Consider the following 18,349-nt stretch of genomic DNA (forward strand, 5'->3'; position numbering starts at 1 on the left):
AAGATGTTGTGTTTTAATATGTAGAGAACCCGAAATGCTGTTGCTAAGGGCAACAGCAAAACCCTAAAGGGTTACCAACGGGTGTGGCAGTAAACTCCTTGGTCAGAGATGGAATGATAGACACAAGGAGAGTCTCCACAATCCTGATTCTCACTTGCAGTGCACAGGTTTTAGCTTACTACCACTAAACTGACCCCTGACACCTAGCACAGTGAGACAGGATTAGACAGGCAAGTCTTAGAATACAGCCGCAAACTTGCTAAGTTCACAGAGTAGTAACAGAACCCCAGCAAGCTAAACGACTGACTCCAGTCTTACTGCTAGGTCTGGATTGGCAGAGTGTAATACCAAATCCCCAGGCCTATTTGCAGTAAGCAACAAACAAATACAAAGCTACACAGTACTGGCTAACTTTCATGAACTGACTAACCAACAAAGATTCAGCAGCATCTGCTTACCCTGAAAAGAGGCCTTATAAAGCAGGTGCTGTCCACGCCCCACTCAGACCTCACAGACTGTGAGCACAAAAACCAGCACCGGATCCCCTGCCGTGCACAGAGCCTATAACCACTGCACAGCAAAAGACCCGAACCGGAGTATCAGCTGCGCTCAGGTTACTCCACTAGCACTTGTCTCCCGGTTGCCATGACGACGTGGCAGCACAGGGCAGGAGACCCTAACAAGTAGGCAAGTATGCACTGTATATCATAGCAGCTGCATGCTGGAGCCAGGCTGTTAATGGCAGTCTGGACCAAACAAAGGCAGTAAGAATCACTTAAGTAAGGCTACTGAATGCGTAATCCTTTTTTCTTAGCATTTAGGCAAATCCTGTGCAATGTACACACATTATTAGCATTTGCCATCCTGTAACCTCCCAGAAAACACATGATCATGATGATCCCTCTGCTCGGTCTAAAAGGTCCCAAATTCACTCTCCTTGACTGTGAAAATTAAAAAAATAATTGTAAAGTTCCCCATTATAACTTATAGTAGTGGACAGCATTCTAACAAAAATAATTAACAAAAAAATGGAAATTACAAAACATATAATAATAATCAGAGGTGAAGCAAGGTGCCATGGTGCCCGGAGCAAGGGTATGTTTTGGCGCCCCCTCCCCTGTACTGAATTGGGGCCCCAGCCAACATGTGGTGGCATGTTACATTTGAAAAGAAACAATATTTAAAAATCCTAAATTGGTGACAGTGTCGATTCTAGACCATTTGGAGCTCAGGGCGAAAGTTTTCTTTGGGTGCCCCCTATGTTTAAAATAGGGTTAGTTTGTGCCAAGGCTTGCAACAACAATTTAGGGGTATAGCAGTAGGGACGGTGTAATGGTTAGCATTACTGCCTCACAGCACTATAAAGAGGGTGGGCAGAGCTCCGGCATGTGTTGGCTGTCAGTGTTTCCTGCTGTCGCCTCTGGCCTGCCCTGTTCCCTATCTAGCCTCCTAGCCAGTGTGCACCCCCTCTGCTTCTACTCCTCCTGCTCTGTGGCTGCCAGTACAGTAGTGGCCAGTAGTGGCCTGCGAGAATGTGGGGTGGTGGGCGACACCCTGTAACTTTTTCAGCGCCTGGAGCTCGCGTTCCATTGGAGCCGCCCTCGCTACATCCCTGATAATAATTTATTTATATAGTGCTCTTTCTCCCATGGGACTCAAAGCGCTTTACAGGCATCAAAGACATAGCATATGGTACAAAGGGTTTAGTAATACAGCAAGTAGAAAAAACACAGACAAAAAATATAAAAAGAAACCTAGAGAGCGCAACAGGCATAATGCAGGGTTGGGGTTGGTGCAGACATTTTGAGTAATAATTTCCATGGGTTAAATATCCCACCCATGAAAGGTATCAGGTGAGGCGCAATGTGTGTGGTCACCATGTGTTGGCGCACTAGCCATATAACTTTACCTAAACTAGGGAAAATAACATATTTTATGTGTAAAGAGATAAAAAAGGAGATGTAGGGGACTATATTTAAGGATATATTTTTTGGGGCAAATTAAGTTCTCTATTAATGTGATCTTCTGAATAAAGGATGACATCATTAATATGTATTGGGTTTAGAGGGATGCATAGTGATTTTTATTCTAGGCACACACTTGGCGATGTGCACCCGATATATCTTCCGATCCGGTGAATCAGACGATATATTGTTCACATTGTCCAGTGTGTATTCACTGTATCGTTTATTATGCGCACTGCCGCAGGACGTTAGCGATGTACAATATCTTTCGTTTTTACCTTGAAATCTTAAGATATTGTACAAGACTGGATTTGGCCGGGTACCGTCATCCGGTATAGCAAATGATATTGGGCCTAATTCAGACCTGACCGTAGGTGGGCTAAATTTAGCACATCTACAATCAGTCTTCAGACATGCGGGGGGACGCCCAGCACAGGGCTAGTTCGCCCCGCATGTCAGTCCCTCCCCCGCAACAAGTACAAAAGTATTGCACAGCGGTGATGCTTTTGTACTGGAAGAGTAGCTCCCCACCAGCGCAGCTCCTGCACGCTGGCAGGGAGCTACTCGTCGCTTCCCAGGCCGCAGCGGCTGTGTGTGACGTCACTCAGTCGCCGCGGCCTGCCCCCCCAACCGCCCGGGCACGCCTGCGCTGCCTGGACCGCGCCCCTTAAACGGCGGCCAAACTCCGCCGTCCCACCCCCCTCCCACCCAGCGACCGCCTCTGCCTGTCAATCAGACAGAGGTGATTGCTGTGCTAAAACGCACAGCAGCGATCAGGTCTGAATTATCCCCATTGTTCAGTGTGTGGGGGAAATCTTGCACAATGTCATATCTTAAGTGCATCAAACCTTACTCCTGAACTTCCTTCTTTATAATAGTGACTAACTGCACATAGGGGGTCATTCAGACCTGGTGCACGCAGGCTATTTTTTGAACTGTTGCGACCAGGTAATCACCACCTACAGGGGAGGGGGTAATCGCTGTGCAGGGGTGCGATCGGCTGTGCAGTGAGCTGCACAAACAAAAGTCCAGGACTTACTCAGCCACTGCGACGATCCGGGCCGATGCTGACGTCAGGAATCCTCTTCCCGAATGGCTGGGTATGCCTGCGTTTTTCCCGACACTCCTTGAAAACGGTGAGTTGTTGCCCACGAATACCTTCCTGTCAATCTCCATGTGATCGCCGGTGCAATAATTTTCTTCGTTAGTTCTGTTGCTGCCCGGCTATCCCCGTCGCCGGCGGCTGATGCACCGGCGCACTGCGATGCATGCGCTGTTCAGACCCGATCACACAGCTGCGAAATAAGGCAGCGTGCGATCGGGTCTGAATGACCCCCATTATTACCGCTCTCATTCTCTAGTCTGCGTATAATACTGAGTATTAGTTTCAGCACTATGGGGGTAATTCCAAGTTGATAGCAGCAGGAAATTTTTTAGCAGTTGGGCAAAACCATGTGCACTGCAGGTGTGGCAGATATAACATTTGCAGAGAGAGTTAGATTTGGGTGGGTTATTTTATTTCTGTGCAGGGTAAATACTGGCTGCTTTATTTTTACACTGCAATTTAGATTGCAGATTGAACACACCACACCCAAATCTAACTCTCTCTGCACATATTATATCTGTCTCCCCTGCAGTGCACATGGTTTTGCCCAATTGCTAACAGAATTCCGGCTGCGATCAACTTGGAATTACCCCCTATGTGATCATCATGTAGCTACTGCATATGAATTTGTGCAGTGGCGGTAGCAGTGCTTTTACCTGCATAGACAGGGTCATCGGAATAGATGCACTTTGACTACCTGTATATTAGCATTGAATTCAAGAAATTAGAAATATAATTTATTTACAAAATGGTATGGTAACTATAATAAAACTGATTATATTATTTACTAGGACAGATGTGAGTATCTCACTATAGATATATAAATATATGTACAGTATATATATAAGTATATATATATATATATATATATATATATACACACACACACACACACACACACACACACACGTGCACACTAGTCTGTACTATATTATGATTCTATATGTGGCAAATAGCTTTCGAGTATGCAAAATGAAAACGACTTGCACGTACCTGGTGTTCAGTTCAAGGAGCGCAGGAGAAATGACATCAGCCTGAGTGCAGACCCGCTATTTATACCTGCTCACTACTTCTACTTTATCTCTTTTATGCTGCATTAGAAATATTACTTTCTTATCAGTAACCTATCTTTTGAAAATTCATAACAGGGCAGGGGAACATTGGATAGGGGCAATTATGTAAAACTCATCCGAGGAAATAGAAACTAAGCATGTAAGACAAATTAGCACTAATTACTTCTGCTTAAATTAAAAAAGCATTTTCTATCAGCACAGCACTTCCAATCATAATGTTAAACCCTTAACCACTATGTTGCATGCAGCATATTAATCAACCCTATTTGCTGCTTCTGTGACAGCATAGAAATGATTATCTGAGTGCTCCGTACACTCGCTACTTGTAATTTAAACCTTGAGACATGAGGCATACCTAAGGTACCGGAGACATTTTTATATACCTATATGCTAAAGAGACATTCCATCAGAAGGTATGGGAGCAAGGCTTAGGGAGCCTTAGTTCTTGTAGCTTTATCTACCTTCTTAAGATCCTTTGTAACAGTGATGAAGACAGCAGTGAGTGCCACAGTTAGTAAACTTGCACAGTTTTTTTGTTTTCAAATTATTTACTTGTTGTATACATAGCTTGTGCTCACTGCTGACTGCGGTATGTAGTCACTGTGTCAAGTCAAAAGGTCGACGCCATAATGTTGACTGTCATAATGTAGATGGTTATAATGTAGACACCTTCAAGATGTTGACACAGTCAAAATGTTAATTTTGGGGTCATAGGTTAGGGTTAGACTGTAAATTAAGTGTCAGCATTATGTACCTGATAACATTTTGTCTGTCAGTATTTTGTTCCTATGAATATTATGGTGTTTAGGTAATGATTGGTAACATTATGAATGATGACTAAAGATATGAACCTACCGATTGCTGAATTTTACAGCTTGTCAAAGTTTAAAGGGGAAGATCTACGGTTAGTGTGGTGGGTGAATATTGATAAGGTATTAAATTAAAGTACCTTTAGTGTGATTAATGACTATTATTTGGAATACTGCAAAATAGCTTGGAACTCACCGCCCCCCCTCCCCAGTACCTACTAAAGGGACTGTGCCACAAAAAGGGGTGTGGTCCCAGAAAGAAAGGGGCGTGGTCGCACAACAGTATCCCCAATTCACATTACCCTACACAGTAGCACAAATGTATTCACATTACACCACATAGTAGTGTCCCTTATTCATGTTATGACACACAGTAGTGCCCCTTTTACACAATGCCCACATTAGTGCCCCTTATACACAATGCCCACAGTAGTAGTGCCACTAATACACATAATGCCCACAACAGGAGTTCCCCTTATACAATGCCCACAGCAGTAGTGCCCCTTATGCAATGCCCACTGTGGTAGTGCCCCTTATGCAAAGCCCATTGTGGTAATGCCCCTTATGCAGTGCCCCTTATGCCCCCAGGAGTGATGCCCCTTATGCAGTGCCCCGAGAAGTAAAGCCACTTGTAGTAGTTCTCCCAGTAGTAATGCCCCCTGTAGTAGTGCCCCCAGTAGTAATGCCCCCTGTAGTATTGCCCCCATTAGTAGTGCCCCCAGTAGCAATGCCCCCTGTATTAGTTCCCCTAGTAATGACCTAGTAGTAATGCCCCTTTGGTAATGCCCTCTGTGGTAGGGCCCCTAGTAATGACCCCTGTAGTAATACCCCCAGTATTAATGCCCCTTTGGTAATGCCCCCAGTATTAATGTCCCCTATAGTAGTGACTGACTGGCCTGTGGGCCAATCTGAACATGGAGGTGGGGCTTTGCAGGTGTCAGAGGGCAGAGCTATGCTCCGTGTCCCAGCACCTTGTAAAAAAAACAACATTCGGATATGCTGTGCCATCGATGGAGGGAAAAAATCTGGTTCTCCCCCCATCGATGGCAAAAGTATTCTACATTGGCCATAAACCACAGAAGCGACTCTCTACTGGCCCAAGCGACTTATATGCTATCTATCCCTAGTTAAAAAAAAATGTAAGTAATGACTCTGGATTACTTTTGTTTATTAAATCATGTCCTCACGACAGACTCAGAGATTAGTTCATTTTTTTTTGCTATATTGCAGATGCTTTTGAGATAAGGATTGCTTTCGCTTGACATGCAAGGTTATGATCTTAGTGAACAATAGTCTGTACTCTGTAGGTCCCAGTTAGTTTTCACAGCCCAAGTCTCACACTGAATCCCCTTCTTCCCTCTCCACCCTCACACTGAACTCCCCCCCCCCTTCCCCTCCACTACCTGAAAGGCCATCTATACTGAAACTGGTGCACTCTTGCTACTGTTCTTTAGTCCACCATCTCTGGTTCTATGCTACCCATACACAAACCTGCTCTGACAGCATGCTGCTCTTAGGGCCTATTTCAGACCTGATTGGTGCTGTGCATTTTCGCACAGCAGCCGATCAGGTCCGAACTGCGCCGGCGCATGCCAGATAGCCGACGGCCATCTCAGCCCTGCGATCGACTCTGCCTGACTGACAGGCAGAGGCGGTCGCTGGGTGGGAGGGGGCGGGCTGGCGGCATTTAGCGTGTCCAGACCGTGCGGGGAGCAGCGGCTGCGTGACATCACAAGCAGCCGATGCGACCCTCACAGCGAGGAATAGCTCCCTGCCAGCGCGCAGGAGCTGCGCTTGTAGGGAGCTACTCTTCAAGTACAAAAGCATCGCCGCTGTGCGATGCTTTTGTACTTGTGTGGGGGGGTCGGGCCTGACATGCGGGGCGGACTAGCCCTGTGCTGGGCATCCCCCCGCATGTCTGTGTGACTGATCATAGATGTGCTAAATTTAGCCCATCTACGATCAGGTCTGAATTAGGCTCTTAGGGGGTCATTCTGACCCGTTCGCTCGCTGCTTTTTAACGCAGCAGAGCAAACGGGTCGCTACTGCGCATGCGCCGTAGTGCGCCGGCGCATGACAGACGGCCGAAGGCCGTGGCAGGGATGCGATCGCCTCTACCTGATTGACAGGCAGAGGCGATCGCTGGGCGGGAGGGGGCGGAACGGCGGCGTTTAGCCGCCATTTCATGGGTGCGGTCTGGCCAATGAAGGCGTGGCTGGACTGAATGGGAGGCGGGCCACAGCAGCTGCGTGACGTCACACGCAGCCGCTGCGGGCCGGGGAACGATGAGTAGCTCCCAACCAGCACGCTAAAGATGCGCTGGCCGGGAGCTACTCTTGAAGTGCAAAGGCATCGCCGCTGTGCGATGCCTTTGCACTTCTGCGGTGGGGGCCGGACTGACATGCAGGGCGGACTAGCCCTGTGCTGGGCGTCCCCCGCATGTCAGGGAAGATGATCGTAGCTGTGCTAAATTTAGCACAGCTACGATCAACTCAGAATGACCCCCATAGTACTATAGTTTTCACCTTCCACTGCAGACCCCTGAGTGTCAATAGATGCGCCCATAGATGGAGCTAGACACGCCCTTTGGCCACTATGCACATTGCATTTTGTTGCCATCTATAATCTCCCAGAAACTAGTTTTCAAAAGTAGACAAGTATGAATATATATATATATATATATATATCACACTTTAACATCCATCCTTAGGCTCTCATAGGGCCCATTAACCCGTACGGCTATTTAACCACCTTGTATTTATTAGAATCACGGTTATTTAACCACCTAATATTTATTATATTTATTAGATGCACTGTTGTATTTACAGGGTAAATAATGTGTGTGCAATGTATGGTTGCTGCTTATAATGTATTCATAGATTGCAAAGCTACTCTACCACTCTTTTTTTTTTAAAGCTACATTAAAATTGTAATTTACCCTGCATTACCCTTCCTAATTTACTATTATTTAAATAAATTATTGGGGGTGATTCAGATCTGATCGTAGATGTGCGAAAAAACGCACATCTATGATCAAAAAGGTCTGCCAGGGCAACGCCCAACACAGGGCTAGTCCGCCCTGCATGCCAGCTTCCCCACCGCAGAAATGTGAAAGCTAGGCAGCTACCCGCCATGTTTTTGGCCACAGCAGCTGCGTGTGACATCACGCAGTCACTGCAGCCCGCCCTGCAAACACGCCTGCGTTGTCCGGACCACGCCTCCCAATGCCGTCCCTATGCCGCTGACACGCCCCCGACCGCCCCGTGGCCACATTTGTCTGTCAATAAGGCAGAAGTGATCGCACAAGTGAGATGCCTTTGCATCTCACTCTGTGTGCATGTGCAGTGTGGGTGCTCTGCGTGTGCACACACCTCACTGGGCTTCAGCCTTCGACCACTGCTGATGCAGCCTCCAGGTCTGAATTAGGCCCTATGTGTGAATGATAGCAAGTTTCATTTCTTGTAACACTAAGTAGTTAGTGCAAAAATAAACTGTGTGTTAAATATGTATACATATACAACCAGAGGTGGCTACTATCTAATTGTAGTAGGGGGGCTGTTGCTACCCCCATGCCCAGAGAAGAGACAAGCAGCCTGGGGTCCCGACTCCTGCGCAGTGGATCTGGCAGGTGCCAGGAATGGCACATGCGCAGATGCAGCGGTGCGACTGCACATGCGCAAACTCCCTTTTCTATGGACTGCATTGGCTGCAGCTCATAGAACCCGGATTGGGCTGCGCAAAGGGGAGGGAGTGGCTACTTACAGGAAGCCAGCTCTCTGCTTACCTCTGCCCAGTCTGGCAGTCCCTGAGGGAGGAAACACCTGCCTGTAGTATCTCTGACTAACAGGTAGGACTTCCAATAGGACGTCACTGCCAACCCTGTGTTATGAGCCGCTGCATCGGCTCAGCGCTAGTCCTGGTCGTTGCAAGATGGCCGCAGGAAATTGTGGGCTGTCCACTATCCGCTAATAGTGGGCCTGTCCCTGCGAACCTCCAGATTGGCTCTCCTCCCTTTTATCTCCCAGAAACTCCTGCCTGGCCTTGCCGGTTAGAAAGGTCTATTTACTAAGCCTTGGTTGGAGATAAAGTGGATGGAGATAAAGTCCCATCCAACCAGCACCTAACTGTCATTTTTTTTAAACACAGCCTGTAACATGGCAGTTATGAGTTGATTGGATGGTACTTTATCTCCGTCCGCTTTATCTCCATCCGAGGCTTAGTAAATAGACCTCATAGTCTTTAATTATTGCATGAGCCGTTGTCACTCTGTTTTGTACTTTGGATCTTCATGGCTTCCGTGTCTGCTGACATCCCGCAAGCTAACATCTTGCAAGGCCAAGCTCCATTCTATCCTGCACACTTGGCCTGTCAGTTAACACCCTGCAAGGCTAAGTTTAGGTCTCTCCTGCACACCTGGCAATTAGTAATTAGCGGGTTCGGTTTCTCGTAAACCGAACCCCCCCGAACTTCACGCTTTTTACACGGGTCCGAGGCAGACTCGGATCTTCCCGCCTTGCTCGGTTAACCCGAGCGCGCCCGAACGTCATCATCCCGCTGTCGGATTCTCGCGAGGCTCGGATTCTATCGCGAGACTCGGATTCTATATAAGGAGCCGGGCGTCGCCGCCATTTTCACACGTGCATTGAGATTGATAGGGAGAGGACGTGGCTGGCGTCCTCTCCGTTTAGAGTAGACTAGAGAGTAGTAGAGACACTTGATTTACTAATTTTGGGGAGCATATTAGGAGTACTACTTGCTGATAGTGTGACCAGTGACCACCAGTTTAATTAATCCGTTCTCTGCCTGAAAAAAAACGATGCACAGTGTGACACAGTCACATACCATATCTGTGCTCAGCCTCAGTGTGCCCTCAGTGTGCTGCATCATCTATGTAATACTGTATATCTGACTGTGCTGAGTGCTCACTGCTCACACAGCTTAATTGTGGGGGAGACTGGGGAGCAGTTATAGCAGGAGTACATATTTTAACAGTGCACACTTTTGCTGCCAGAGTGCCACTGCCAGTGTGACTGACCAGTGACCACTGACCACCAGTATATTGTGATTGTCTGCCTGAAAAAGTTAAACACTCGTCGTGTGGTGTTTTTATTCTATAAACGCATTCTGCTGACAGTGTCCAGCAGGTCCGTCATTATATAATATATACCTGTCCGGCTGCAGTAGTGATATATATATATATATTTTATATCATTATCATCCAGTCTATATTAGCACTGCAGCAGACGCAGTACGGTAGTCCACGGCTGTAGCTACCTCTGTGTCGGCAGTCGCTCGTCCATCCATAATTGTATACCACCTACCCGTGGTGTTTTTTTTTCTTTCTATCTTCTTGATACTAGTAGCTTACTTTAGGAGTCTGCAGTGCTGAGCTGACAGTGTCCAGCAGGTCCGTCATTATATAATATATACCTGTCCGGCTGCAGTAGTGATATAAATATATTTTTTATATCATTATCATCCAGTCTATATTAGCAGCAGACGCAGTACGGTAGTCCACGGCTGTAGCTACCTCTGTGTCGGCAGTCGCTCGTCCATCCATAATTGTATACCACCTACCCATGGTGTTTTTTTTTCTTTCTATCTTCTTGATACTAGTAGCTTACTTTAGGAGTCTGCAGTGCTGAGCTGACAGTGTCCAGCAGGTCCGTCATTATATAATATATACCTGTCCGGCTGCAGTAGTGATATATATATATTTTTTATATCATTATCATCCAGTCTATATTAGCAGCAGACGCAGTACGGTAGTCCACGGCTGTAGCTACCTCTGTGTCGGCAGTCGCTCGTCCATCCATAATTGTATACCACCTACCCGTGGTGTTTTTTTTTTTTCTATCTTCTTGATACTAGTAGCTTATTTTAGGAGTCTGCAGTGCTGAGCTGACAGTGTCCAGCAGGTCCGTCATTATATAATATATACCTGTCCGGCTGCAGTAGTGATATATATATATTTTTTTATATCATTATCATCCAGTCTATATTAGCAGCAGACGCAGTACGGTAGTCCACGGCTGTAGCTACCTCTCTGTCGGCAGTCGCTCGTCCATCCATAATTGTATACCACCTACCTGTGGTGTTTTTTTTTTCTATCTTCTTGATACTACTAGTAGCTTACTTTAGGAGTCTGCAGTGCTGAGCTGACAGTGTCCAGCAGGTCCGTCATTATATAATATATACCTGTCCGGCTGCAGTAGTGATATATATATATTTTATATCTCATTATCATCCAGTCTATATTAGCAGCAGACGCAGTACGGTAGTCCACGGCTGTAGCTACCTCTGTGTCGGCAGTCGCTCGTCCATCCATAATTGTATACCACCTACCCGTGGTGTTTTGTTTTTTTATCTTCTTGATACTAGTAGCTTACTTTAGGAGTCTGCAGTGCTGAGCTGACAGTGTCCAGCAGGTCCGTCATTATATAATATATACCTGTCCGGCTGCAGTAGTGATATATATATATATTTTTTATATCATTATCATCCAGTCTATATTAGCAGCAGACGCAGTACGGTAGTCCACGGCTGTAGCTACCTCTGTGTCGGCAGTCGCTCGTCCATCCATAATTGTATACCACCTACCTGTGGTGTTTTGTTTTTTTTCTATCTTCTTGATACTAGTAGCTTACTTTAGGAGTCTGCAGTGCTGACAGTGTCCAGCAGGTCCGTCATTATATAATATATACCTGTCCGGCTGCAGTAGTGATATATATATATTTTTTATATCATTATCATCCAGTCTATATTAGCAGCAGACGCAGTACGGTAGTCCACGGCTGTAGCTACCTCTGTGTCGGCAGTCGCTCGTCCATCCATAAGTATACTAGTATCCATCCATCTCCATTGTTTACCTGAGGTGCCTTTTAGTTGTGCCTATTAAAATATGGAGAACAAAAATGTTGAGGTTCCAAAAATCGGGAAAGATCAAGATCGACTTCCACCTCGTGCTGAAGCTGCAGCCACTAGTCATGGCCGAGACGATGAAATGCCAGCAACGTCGTCTGCCTAGGCCGATGCCCAATGTCATAGTACAGAGCATGTAAAATCCAAAACACCAAATATCAGTAAAAAAAGGACTCAAAAATCTAAAATAAAATTGTCGGAGGAGAAGCGTAAACTTGCCAATATGCCATTTACCACACGGAGTGGCAAGGAACGGCTGAGGCCCTGGCCTATGTTCATGGCTAGTGGTTCAGCTTCACATGAGGATGGAAGCACTCAGCCTCTCGCTAGAAAAATGAAAAGACTCAAGCTGGCAAAAGCACAGCAAAGAACTGTGCGTTCTTCGAAATCACAAATCCACAAGGAGAGTCCAATTGTGTCGTTTGCGATGCCTGACCTTCCCAACACTGGACGTGAAGAGCATGCGCCTTCCACCATTTGCACGCCCCCTGCAAGTGCTGGAAGGAGCACCCGCAGTCCAGTTCCTGATAGTCAGATTGAAGATGTCAGTGTTGAAGTACACCAGGATGAGGAGGATATGGGTGTTGCTGGCGCTGGGGAGGAAATTGACCAGGAGTATTCTGATGGTGAGGTGGTTTGTTTAAGTCAGGCACCCGGGGAGACACCTGTTGTCCGTGGGAGGAATAGGGCCATTGACATGCCTGGTGAAAATACCAAAAAAATCAGCTCTTCGGTGTGGAAGTATTTTGTCAAGCCGTGTGTTGCCTTTGTCAAGCTGTAATAAGTAGGGGTAAGGACGTTAACCACCTCGGAACATCCTCCCTTATACGTCACCTGCAGCGCATTCATCATAAGTCAGTGACAAGTTCAAAAACTTTGGGCGACAGCGGAAGCAGTCCACTGACCAGTAAATCCCTTCCTCTTGCAACCAAGCTCACGCAAACCACCCCACCAACTCCCTCAGTGTCAATTTCCTCCTTCCCCAGGAATGCCAATAGTCCTGCAGGCCATGTCACTGCCACTGGCAATTCTGATGAGTCCTCTCCTGCCTGGGATTCCTCCGATGCATCCTTGCGTGTAACGCCTACTGCTGCTGGCGCTGCTGTTGTTGCTGCTGGGAGTCGATGGTCATCCCAGAGGGGAAGTCGTACTCGTAAGACCACTTTTACTACTTCCACCAAGCAATTGACTGTCCAACAGTCCTTTGCGAGGAAGATGAAATATCACAGCAGTCATCCTGCTGCAAAGCGGATAACTGAGACCTTGGCATCCTGGGCGGTGAGAAACGTGGTTCCGGTATCCATCATTACTGCAGAGGCAACTAGAGACTTGTTGGAGGTACTGTGTCCCCGGTACCAAATACCATCTAGGTTCCATTTCTCTAGGCAGGCGATACCGAAAATGTACACAGACCTCAGAAAAAGACTCACCAGTGTCCTAAAAAATGCAGTTGTACCCAATGTCCACTTAACCACGGACATGTGGACAAGTGGAGCAGGGCAGGCTCAGGACTATATGACTGTGACAGCCCACTGGGTAGATGTATGGACTCCCGCCACAAGAACAGCAGCGGCGGCACCAGTAGCAGCATCTCGCAAACGCCAACTCTTTCCTAGGCAGGCTACGCTTTGTATCACCGCTTTCCAGAATACGCACACAGCTAAAAACCGCTTACGGCAACTGAGGAAGATCATCGCAGAATGGCTTACCCCAATTGGACTCTCCTGTGGATTTGTGGCATCGGACAACGCCAGCAATATTGTGTGTGCATTAAATCTGGGCAAATTCCAGCACGTCCCATGTTTTGCACATACCTTGAATTTGGTGGTGCAGAATTATTTAAAAAACGAGAGGGGCGTGCAAGAGATGCTGTCGGTGGCCAGAAGAATTGCGGGACACTTTCGGCGTACAGGCACCACGTACAGAAGACTGGAGCACCACCAAAAACGCCTGAACCTGCCCTGCCATCATCTGAAGCAAGAAGTGGTAACGAGGTGGAATTCAACCCTCTATATGCTTCAGAGGTTGGAGGAGCAGCAAAAGGCCATTCAAGCCTATACAACTGAGCACGATATAGGAGGTGGAATGCACCTGTCTCAAGCGCAGTGGAGAATGATTTCAACGTTGTGCAAGGTTCTGCAACCTTTTGAACTTGCCACACGTGAAGTCAGTTCAGACACTGCCAGCCTGAGTCAGGTCATTCCCCTCATCAGGCTTTTGCAGAAGAAGCTGGAGACATTGAAGGAGGAGCTAACACAGAGCAATTCCGCTAGGCATGTGGGACTTGTGGATGGAGCCCTTAATTCGCTTAACAAGGATTCACGGGTGGTCAATCTGTTGAAATCAGAGCACTACATTTTGGCCACCGTGCTCGATCCTAGATTTAAAACCTACCTTGGATCTCTCTTTCCGGCAGACACAAGTCTGCTGGGGTTCAAAGAACTGCTGGTGACAAAATTGTCAAGTCAAGCGGAACGCGACCTGTCAACATCTCCTCCTTCACATTCTCCCGCAACTGGGGGTGCGAGGAAAAGGCTCAGAATTCCGAGCCCACCCGCTGGCGGTGATGCAGGGCAGTCTGGAGCGACTGCTGATGCTGACATCTGGTCCGGACTGAAGGACCTGACAACGATTACGGACATGTCGTCTACTGTCACTGCATATGATTCTCTCCCCATTGAAAGAATGGTGGAGGATTATATGAGTGACCGCATCCAAGTAGGCACGTCAGACAGTCCGTACTTATACTGGCAGGAAAAAGAGGCAATTTGGAGGCCCTTGCACAAACTGGCTTTATTCTACCTAAGTTGCCCTCCCACAAGTGTGTACTCCGAAAGAGTGTTTAGTGCCGCCGCTCACCTTGTCAGCAATCGGCGTACGAGGTTACATCCAGAAAATGTGGAGAAGATGATGTTCATTAAAATGAATTATAATCAATTCCTCCGTGGAGACATTCACCAGCAGCAATTGCCTCCACAAAGTACACAGGGAGCTGAGATGGTGGATTCCAGTGGGGACGAATTGATAATCTGTGAGGAGGGGGATGTACACGGTGATATATCGGCGGATGATGATGAGGTGGACATCTTGCCTCTGTAGAGCCAGTTTGTGCAAGGAGAGATTAATTGCTTCTTTTTTGGTGGGGGTCCAAACCAACCCGTCATTTCAGTCACAGTCGTGTGGCAGACCCTGTCACTGAAATGATGGGTTGGTTAAAGTGTGCATGTCCTGTTTATACAACATAAGGGTGGGTGGGAGGGCCCAAGGACAATTCCATCTTGCACCTCTTTTTTCTTTCATTTTTCTTTGCGTCATGTGCTGTTTGGGGGGTGTATTTTGGAAGGGCCATCCTGCGTGACACTGCAGTGCCACTCCTAGATGGGCCAGGTGTTTGTGTCGGCCACTAGGGTCGCTTAGCTTACTCACACAGCTACCTCATTGCGCCTCTTTTTTTCTTTGCGTCATGTGCTGTTTGGGGAGTGTTTTTTGGAAGGGCCATCCTGCGTGACACTGCAGTGCCACTCCTAGATGGGCCAGGTGTTTGTGTCGGCCACTAGGGTCGCTTAGCTTACTCACACAGCTACCTCATTGCGCCTCTTTTTTTCTTTGCGTCATGTGCTGTTTGAGGAGTGTTTTTTGGAAGGGCCATCCTGCGTGACACTGCAGTGCCACTCCTAGATGGGCCAGGTGTTTGTGTCGGCCACTAGGGTCGCTTAGCTTACTCACAGAGCTACCTCATTGCGCCTCTTTTTTTCTTTGCGTCATGTGCTGTTTGGGGAGTGTTTTTTGGAAGGGCCATCCTGCGTGACACTGCAGTGCCACTCCTAGATGGGCCAGGTGTTTGTGTCGGCCACTAGGGTCGCTTAGCTTACTCACACAGCTACCTCATTGCGCCTCTTTTTTTCTTTGCGTCATGTGCTGTTTGGGGAGTGTTTTTTGGAAGGGCCATCCTGCGTGACACTGCAGTGCCACTCCTAGATGGGCCAGGTGTTTGTGTCGGCCACTAGGGTCGCTTAGCTTACTCACAGAGCTACCTCATTGCGCCTCTTTTTTTCTTTGCGTCATGTGCTGTTTGGGGAGTGTTTTTTGGAAGGGCCATCCTGCGTGACACTGCAGTGCCACTCCTAGATGGGCCAGGTGTTTGTGTCGGCCACTTGGGTCGCTTAGCTTAGCCATCCAGCGACCTCGGTGCAAATTTTAGGACTAAAAATAATATTGTGAGGTGTGAGGTGTTCAGAATAGACTGAAAATGAGTGGAAATTATGCTTATTGAGGTTAATAATACTTTGGGATCAAAATGACCCCCAAAATCTATGATTTAAGCTGTTTTTTAGGGTTTTTTGAAAAAAACACCCGAATCCAAAACACACCCGAATCCGACAAAAAAAATTTGGTGAGGTTTTGCCAAAACGCGTTCGAACCCAAAACACGGCCGCGGAACCGAACACAAAACCAAAACACAAAACCCGAAAAATTTCCGGTGCTCATCACTACTGGCAATGTCAGTAAACATCTTGCAAGGTCAAGCTTCAGTATTTCCGGCACGCCTGGTCTGTCTGCTAACAACCTGCAAGGCCAAGAGCCTAATTCAGACCTGATTGTATATGTGCTAAATTTAGCACATCTACGATCAGTCTTAAGACATGCGGGCGGACGACCCGCATGTCTGAAGACTAGTCCGCCCCGCATGTCAGGCCTGACTCCCCCACCACCCTGCACAAGTAAGTACAAAAGCATCGCACAGCGGTGATGCTTTTGTACTGGATGAGTAGCTCCCAGCCAGCGCAGCTCCTGCGCGCTGGCAGGGAGCTACTCGTCGCTGCCCGGGTTGCAGCGGCTGCGTGTGACATCACTCAGCCGCCCCGCCCCCCGCCCCCCAATGGTCCGGGCATGCCTGCATTGCCCGGACCGCGCCCCCTAAATGGCGGCCATACACCATCGGCCCGCCCCCTCCCACCCAGCAACCGCCTCTGCCTGTCAATCAGGCAGAGGCAATCGCAGGGCTAAGACAGCCATGCGCAGATCAGACCTGTTCGCTGCTGTGCGAAAACGCACAGCAGCAATCAGGTCTGAATTAGCAACAAAGTTCTGACTAATCCTGCATACCAGGTCCATCTGCCAACATCCTGCAAGGCCAAGCTTTGGCCAAAACTGCATGCCTGGTCTGTCTGCTAACATCCTGCAAGGCCTAGCTTCAGCCAATCCTGCATATGTGGTCTGTCTGCTGATATCCTGCAAAGTCCAACCTACAGCCAGTCCTGCGCACCTAAACACACAAAAGAGATATCTCCCAGCGCTAAAACTAAATAGAGTAAATTGACTTAAAAATTGACTTAAAAATACTCATCAGGCATCAATCATAACAGGAGAATTATAAATTGTGAATAAAATTCTTTTATTTAGAGCAGTGGTTCTCAAACTCGGTCCTCGGGACCCCACACAGTGCATGTTTTGCAGGTAACCCAGCAGGTGCACAGGTGTATTCATTACTCGCTGACACATTTTAAAAGGTCCACAGGTGGAGCTAATTATTTCACTTGTGATTCTGTGAGGAGACCTGCAAAACATGCACTGTGTGGGGTCCTGAGGACCGAGTTTGAGAACCTGTGATTTAGAGTATAGTATAAAATAATCTCTTGTTCATTCATTCATAAAATAGTCCTAAAATGATTCTAGTGGGTCCTAATACCGGTATACTGAAAATAAAATACAAGACAATGACAAAACACACACAGAACATGTAAAACCTGTGATACGCTCTCCTAAGCGATTAACTCACAAAGTTATTGTGGATATGCTCTCAAATGTATCCAGCTATTGCATAGTATATGGTCATATACCTCCCAGACTGGAGTGATTTTCCATGTAAATGAACAGATTTGTTCTGACCAAACAGCAAACAGCAAAACAGCAGTCTTGAATATAGCCAATTCAGATTAATATCCTCTGAGTACAGTGGGTATTTTTATCCCAGGTATAGCAATTGAAGAGTCACTTACTTCAAGTCACACGGAGCCCATAAACCACGGGTTTCTGCCGGCAGACAATGAAACAGGGCGTCTCTACGATCAACTAGTTTCGCCTTCAACAGGCTTCCTGGTCTGTATCTGACATCCCGTAGCCCCAATCTTGCATACCAGACTTGACTACTAACATGCCGCAAGGCCAAGCTTCTACTGTTCAAGTATATCTGGCCTGACAGCTGTTACCATGTACGGCTGAGCTGCAGCCATTCCTGACATACTGGTGAGTCTATATCTGCCTACAGCTTACCCTATCTCTCTGCAATCCCTGGTATGAGAGGATCTCATAGGACCCAGTGGTACCGAGGTCCAATCAAGTAGTGTCTAAGTTACTAGGCATTGCCGTATCTTCTCTCCATTGTCACTACTCTATGCTACCCGGGATCTTCGGTCTGTTGGGTGAGCTCCTACTGCTGGAGGAATTAATTCTATGTGGGCCCCTAAGAACCGGTGT

At 47.3% G+C, this 18,349-nt stretch overlaps 1 protein-coding gene across 2 annotated transcripts in view; it reads right to left on the reverse strand.

Annotated features, from left to right (window-relative positions):
• Window positions 1-17,973, reverse strand: part of TSHB (thyroid stimulating hormone subunit beta) — a 56,704-nt gene extending 38,731 nt beyond the window's left edge. Inside the window, exon 1 of one of the 2 annotated variants that reach the window (XM_063955470.1) lies at window positions 17,872-17,973. The gene's annotated coding sequence lies outside the window, so the exon portion shown is untranslated. Of the gene's footprint in view, window positions 1-4,062; window positions 4,136-17,871 lie in introns of those variants that run through there. The other variant, XM_063955469.1, reaches the window with a different exon arrangement.
• Between the last annotated feature and the right edge of the window lie 376 nt (window positions 17,974-18,349).

The sequence above is a fragment of the Pseudophryne corroboree genome, chromosome 2 (assembly GCF_028390025.1).
Source record: "Pseudophryne corroboree isolate aPseCor3 chromosome 2, aPseCor3.hap2, whole genome shotgun sequence".
NCBI classification, from domain to species: domain Eukaryota; kingdom Metazoa; phylum Chordata; class Amphibia; order Anura; family Myobatrachidae; genus Pseudophryne; species Pseudophryne corroboree.